Source organism: Fukomys damarensis, unplaced genomic scaffold (genome assembly GCF_012274545.1).
Source record: "Fukomys damarensis isolate Sample0158 unplaced genomic scaffold, DMR_v1.0_HiC HiC_scaffold_25, whole genome shotgun sequence".
Taxonomy (NCBI): domain Eukaryota; kingdom Metazoa; phylum Chordata; class Mammalia; order Rodentia; family Bathyergidae; genus Fukomys; species Fukomys damarensis.
The window spans coordinates 5,304,698-5,312,046 of NW_022900937.1; the positions used below are offsets into that span (position 1 = coordinate 5,304,698).

Genomic DNA, 7,349 nt, shown 5'->3' on the forward strand with positions numbered 1-7,349 from the left:
GTGAGAAGGCCTCTTCCCCGGCTCACCGGCCCTCGGGCAGAAAGGACTCCCTGGTTGTCGGTGTCCCTCTGGAACCCCAACTCCAACTGGCCGGACTGTCACTACTCCGCTTCCCCTGGTTATCACTGCTGGGGCTGGCACAACTCTTGGACGCAGGTGAGTTTCCCTCATACTACTAGAACATCTGCATTTTCTGATCCACCACTCAAATGTGTTAATTTCTGCGGCTGCGCTTGCCTGATCTCATCATTACAGTCAGGGAGGAGAAACTTCGTGATTTCGTCCAAAGCGTGTCCCTTGCGGACATCAGCTTCTGCGGGTGGTGCGAACACTTCGACCAGGACGTGGGATCGTCATTGAGGCGGGAGTATTTAGCTTCTCCACTTTTCCTCAACTCTTCTTCCTTAGCTTTGTCTCTGGTGGAACCTTTTCCAAGGACGGACATTTTTGTCAATGTTTCTTTTTGTAAACGCTTCAGAGAAGAGCCACGTGGACCCAAAAGTTTCCCCACAAAGTTGAACCTAGCAAATTGTTTCACAGGAATTAACACTTCGTCCCAGCTGCGTGTTACTAATCACCACTTCAATGTACTTTTCTCCACCCTTGCCTTCTGTATTTTGAAGCTTTCCTATTTCTTGGTTCACCAAGCGCAGGGCATGCATGGAGAAGGGGTCCAGCGAGTCCGTCTCTGCCACCAGCTCGGGCAGGTACTGCTCGTCCAAGCGCGCTGGCCCTGGTGGTGTGGACCAGGCCAGATACCTCGGCTGCACAGGCGACTCGAGAGCGCAGCCGAGGTGCAGGGGATGTGTGTACTGGGGCCCTGAGGCTGGCGGGCAGTGTGCCCAGGAGATGATACTTAATATTTCACAAGTATGCCTATCTAATAAGGGGTGCAACCCAAACACCTTATTATCTTTCCTAAAATCGACCATCTGCTGTTAGGGAGGCAGGTCCAGTAACCCCCACACCCCGTGTGCCCAGAGAACAGGCATGGGGAAAAGTCCTTAAAACAGGGATACATATACTAGTAAATTCCAAGAACTGCTGAAACCAGATTTGAGGTCTTACATATTTCCTCCCATTACTTAAACCCCACTTCTATGATATGCTCAGAATCCAAATAGGATGCAAAACAGCAGGAAAATGGTGGTTAGTCGGAATTTTCCAACAGCTTCCATTAGTTTAATCTTATAAACATGTGACTGGCTTTTTACTTTTAAGTTATACAAAGAAGCCAGAGCTTTCTCCCTTCTTTAGCCAATCAGACATCCCAAAGATTATGTCAGACAATAAAATAAATACTGTCACAAGGATGCCCTTTAAAATTCATAAATGAACAATTTAGTAAAAAAAAAGTATGCTTTCATTTACAATAAAATAAATAACAGTGTATCAGTATATGAGAATTTTGGTTGCCTTTTAAGGAATCATATCCAAATAGAGAAATATATTGGATTAGTAGTAAGAAGGGAAAGTATAAATAACCCATTAATTTTTACAACCCACAAAAGCACAATATCTCTGCTAAACTATAGTATGAAAAATTTTAAGCAATTTTTTGAGGTGAAAGCAGTTAAAAAATTAAGATTTTCATTGTAAATGAGAAAAAAAAAACAACCTCATTTCTTGCAAGCATTAACAGAAGAGTAAGAGGAATTCCAATCATTAATTCAATAAACACTAAGTAAGGCACCGTCTAGGAATTGGTTAAGTGGCAACACCTGCTGTTGGCCAGCACTGGGGGCAGAGATGACACACACAAAACACACCAACCAGGTCAGGAAGGAAGATTAAAGAGAGACAAAGAGTAAAAAAGAGAAGACATTTTAGAAAGGCGGATCTGATAAGGAAGGTGACATCTGAGATTTGAATGCAGCCAGGGATTACTGGGGGAGGGGGGCAAAAGGAGTAACAGGTACAGTACAGGGAGTGAGTGGGAAACTGGCAGAACAGAAGACAAAGAAGAATGCGGGACTCCAGTAGGCAGGGCTTCAGCATTCTGGTTGAATTGGATGCTTTTTGAGATGTTATTTGATGAACATTTAAAAAAAGATTTATGGGCAAGCAAAAGTAGATGCAGGATGCCAGTTCAACAGTCAAGGCCAGACATAACAGTCGATGAGTCCAAGGGTGGAGCAAAGGAGGGAGTAAGAAGATTTGGTTTGATCTATTTTAAACATAAAGCTGATACAATTTGCTGATGGCTTAGATATACAGGGTAAAAGCAAGAGAAAATTCATGGATTCTTTCCATGGCTTTGGGCACAGGTAATGAAAAGAAACAAACTGGGCCAGGGATTTAGCTCAGTGGTTCCACTGCCTGCCTCACAAGCACACGGACCCCAGCTCAATCCCTGGTAACCCCCCCAAAAAGAAACAAACTACCATCACTCTGCTGTAGTAGAAGTAAGAATCTTTAACCCCAAGGTTTTTCAACTTTAAGAGGTTTAGAATCTGAAGAACTTGGAATGAAAACTGATAAGGAGTCATTCTATTGGCTCCTCAGAGGCAAATCAATAACAATAATTAAAGAAGGGAATTACCAATTTGGTCAAGTACAGCTGATACACACACACACACACACACACACACACACACACAAAGAAGCAAGACTTGTTTGTGATTAGTAAGTGGAAATCATTGTTAGAGGGATAGTGCAGAAGTCTGAGTACAAGTGGGTCAAGAAAAGAAGGAAAGGTAGTAAATGTACAAGGCCCAAAAGAAACAGAACCACCATCATTTTACAATGACCGCTGTAATATACAACTTGGGTAAGAATCATCAAAGAGTGATTAAACACTGTTGAAAAACTACTAGGGAACAAGAAAGTTTCCAAGTAGCTTCCAGAGGTTATTAAGTATTTCAAAAGGAAATTATAATTTTTTCAATAAAGAAATCTGACAGATGCAATCCTAAAGAAGTAATCAAACTTCATAAATCGTGCCTCACACCGGAATCATGGGTTACCCATGTGGAACGTTCAAGGGTATCACACCGGGTGCACAGTACGCTGGCCAAAAGGTTGAAGTCATTCTACTGTAGACCTGTCAATAGTTTACCCTTCATTTCATAAGGAAAATACATAAATCCAAATTGAGAACATTGTATAAAGCAACTCACATCCATTCTTTTCAAAATGTTACTGTTACAAAAATTTAAAAGACAAGGTCCAGATAAAGGAGACTTAAGATACATGACAACCAAAAGGAACATAATCCTGGCTTGGCTACTGCTGTTGAAAGACAGTGAGGGTGCTGACAGCTGGGAGAACTTGACTGTGGGCAGCGTGCCCAACAATAGCACTGTGTTAATGTTAGATCTGCTGCAAGAGAGAAATCAGGCTGCGGTTATACCAGAAAATGCACTGTTCTTAGGGAACACATGCTGAAGTATTTTGGGGTGAAATGTTGCTCTTTCTGCAGAGAACTCTCAGATGGCTCAGGAAAATGTGTAGCAGACAAAGAGAGAAGGTGAGATTAAATAGTAAAAGTTGATGAATCCATATGAAAGCTACACGAGTATTCGCTGTACTAATTTTGCAACTTTTAAAAATGGCTTTGTAATTCTTTGAAAAAGGACGGGAAGAGAAAGATGAAAGTGCAGACTTCAAAGACTTTGTGTTAATGGGGACTTAGTAAATGGGGTGTTAAGCATCGGGTAAATGGGGCACGAAGGATTTTAAAAGTAGAAAGTACTTTAGCATTTTTTGCTGGGCATGAATGAAGAGAAGAGGAAAAGAAAAACTAATGAGGTCAGGAGGGGACGAGATTTAGTGCACAGTGACTGAAGGAGGAGGCTGGTGATTGCTGGTAGTATATGTAGAAACTCTCCCTAACTGCTCCTGTTTTCTTGCTGTGAATTAAGATTTGAAACAAGGAAGAGATGATATGAAATTGTTGTATGTACTGAACCGATACAGAAAACACTGCATAAGGATTGACAGAATCAGGGCTCACTTCCTTACACAAACATCTATTTAATCATATGGATGGAAGAATCTCTAGAACTCATCTAGCCACCTCTTGTGGTTTTACAGAAAAAAGAGATGAGTTTCTCTTACAATTCATAGGTTGAGATTTGGAAAATCCCATGGAGAAAATAAACATGTTTAATTGGCCAAATATAAAAATAGTGCTAAGACTAGAACAGAAACCATTATCGGAATCCTCCCACATGGTAGAACTATGCTAGGTACTTTGTATACCTTATCTTCTAGACAGAAAGCTACCTGTGTAAAACTACATCAGCGTGTGTGTTTAATCTCCACTCTCCACATGAATAAAAGCTCAAAAACTTTAGATACTTTCCCACAGTAGCACAGTTACTTCCGTGAGTGGGTGGGCATTACATCTGTTCTGAAGTTATCCAAACTGGTCTTTTAAAGGATTCTCAATAAGACTGACCTTATAATTAACCTTATCCAACTCTATATCCACTCTCTGCTTCCTTGTATCCGGTAGACTTTCAGTGTATTTATGGCATCAAGTACTTTGGTAAACCTGAAGCCTGATAAAAAGCTATTAAAGGCAGAGTGCTTTCCATCACACACTGAAGCCAAGAAGCACATGGAGGGACTCGTGCAGAAGCTGCGCTTGTAAAGATGGTACAGATCCGCCTGTTTCTTCATGGAGTAAATATACAGGTGAAGCAGAATGCAAACAAAGCTGATACTAAACACTTCCAACAGTGGGGAGGGAAAGCACTGCGGGGGAAACACTGTTTCACACAGACAGGAACAAGACAGGCTCACATGCTGGGAAGCACAGGAGAGCAGGCAGAGGCACCGTCTCAGCTAACCAGCAACTGATGGCACCTTTCACTGCTTCACTTTCAAGCAGCGCCAGTCTTTTAATCCCGGCCTGACCCATTTTTACTCAGCACTGAGAAAGGTACATTGTTTGACTGGAGTTTTAGCTTTGAAGGGGATTAGTTTCCAGGAAAAGTAAGCATTTTGCATATAAAGCAGGACCCTGATACAAGGCATTAGACTGTACCGTTTCCAAATCACCTGTTTTAAAAAGAGAAAAAAGTTCCCAGAATCCAATATTCTATTTCTTTCCCAAAGTGAAGGTGAAATTAATAACTGTGTATAGAATGAAATTCTCAGTGAAAAATGTTTGAAAATCTTTCAAAATGTATGCACTTTAGTTTTAACCAAAGGGAAGGAGAATCTTATTCATGTCATATGAGAGTTAATAGATTTTTCTTCCTAATTATGGATGTCAGTCTGCTTTGGATGGTTAATTATATGTTATAATACAATCAAAATGTAAACACAATAGGGAAATACACAACACTTCCTAAATCTTTATGTAGCTTTCCTTAGGGATTTCTGGTTTGATGCGAATCCTTCAAAAAAGTTCGTATCTCATGGGTGGATCTGTTTCATTGTCAGCCCTACCCATTCTAATATCCCCTTTATAATGAACATTTTGTAATGTTATTCTTAATTATGCTGAAATGCAATGCAAAAATAATCTAGACTGACTACCTATGTAATATAAATAAAAATAGACATAAACTTGTAGCCACATATAAAGGAGGAATAACATTAATACCATATCATAGAATAACGTTTCAGTGTGTAGATGCTCAGTCATGATTACCAGGGGACAAAAATGCCCCTGCAAACTCTTCAGATGCCTTCAGGGCTCAACACTGTATGCACGACACAGAAGTCCTCCGAATTACGTGGCGTTCTCTCTAGAACCCAAGGCAACATTTGGTCACTGGAATTTTGTTCTTTGCCACCCTAAAGCACCATAAATTTTAGATGGCAGGTTTCTGAGAGCATATCAAAATTTGGGTATTAGACTTCTCCTTCAAATTAACTCTCTTGTAAAAAAATCATATGTGTACTATTACTTAAAACTCTAATATATTTCTTTAGATGAGTAAATATTATTTTTAAATGAACATCCTGATGTAGCCTATTTTTATTTTATTTATTTTGATACCAGGAATCGAACTCAGGACCTTGCGCTTGCCAGGCTGGCGGCAGAACCACTGAGCTGAATTCCCAGCCCTATAGCCTATTTTTATGTCTTATTTTTTATAATATCAATAATGATTCATCTACCTGATATTTTTGGAAAGTTTCTTACTAAATCTTTCTAGAGACCTAAACAGTGGTACCTTGGGTCAACAAACTTAATTCTTCTCAGGATTCTGGTCCCAAACCGAATTAGAGGAGAACCGAATCAAATTCCCTACAAGATCAACATTGAACCTAACCATTAAAACTAACTTAAAATTTAAAAAATAATTTTGAACTTTCTTTTTTAATTGAGTTTATAGGTACCTTTTAGGTATATAGTACAGTTACATTCATCATCGTTGAACTTTCTTTAGTCAGTTATTAGCTTTCTTGGAAAAACAAATATAATGTAATCTTTCTTTAATGACTCCAAATTGTATTTAACATGTCTGTTACATGTAATATAGTATTATAATGCCTTCAGATATTATAGAGAGAGATATATATATATTCTAATTTTTATTAGAAGTAGTAAATTTAGCCTGCTTTTTATGGTCTTCCTCTTCTTACTCTGGGGCCATAGGAAAGAAACTTCTTGCTGCTTTCGATGTTTATTCTCACATTCTCTATTTTCAATTTTGTCCTTGTAGACCTGAAGGCCAGCCAGGTCCTTGTAGACCTGGAGGCCAGAAATTTTAGAATAATGCGAACAAGAAGAAAAAATAAATTATGACTGAAAGATAAAATAGGAGCTTTTCTGGGGGGACATTTGTGTCACTCTTTGGGATAAAATGGTATTATAGTTGGAACAAAGGTTCAGGTATTTTACATCTGGTTCAGGCATTTGTTACCTCTGTAATCTTTTGTAGGTACCAAACCTTCTCATCTGTAAAATGTAAATGACAATACTATTTGATAGTGCTACTGTAAGAAGCAAGTAGCAGCACAGCACAGCCCTAGGCAAACTTTCATCTTCCTTACTGTAGGTCACTTAGCCTTCATGTCCACTCCCTGGGAGAGAGGCTAGTCCTTGCCTAAATACCTGAAGAGACCAGAGATGCCCTGGGCTCACAGACACAACCCACAGTCCCAGACATATGACAACTTCTGCGGAGCTGAGGCTTCCTACAGCTTCCAAAGATACAGTAAACAAACACCTCATAAACGTTAAGAAGTGGAATTCCTACTGCAGAAAAACCTTGAGAAAACCACCTGAATGAAAAGGAGAAAGAAAAAAAAACAAAGAAAAAAGATATGAAGAATGTGGTAAAGAGATAATGAAAAATCAACCATGGATAACCAGCATTCCTGAAGAGAACACCAGAAAAAAAAAAAAAATGGAAGGAAAATTCTACTCAAAGACACAAGACACA

The 7,349-nt window shown here is 39.4% G+C and overlaps 1 protein-coding gene and 1 pseudogene across 5 annotated transcripts in view; both read right to left on the reverse strand.

The window, feature by feature from the left end:
* Gstcd (glutathione S-transferase C-terminal domain containing) overlaps positions 1-7,349 on the reverse strand; it is a 109,862-nt gene that overhangs the window by 55,270 nt on the left and 47,243 nt on the right. The gene's annotated exons all lie outside the window — the stretch shown is intronic.
* On the reverse strand, positions 3-1,008 carry LOC109118600 (annotated as a pseudogene).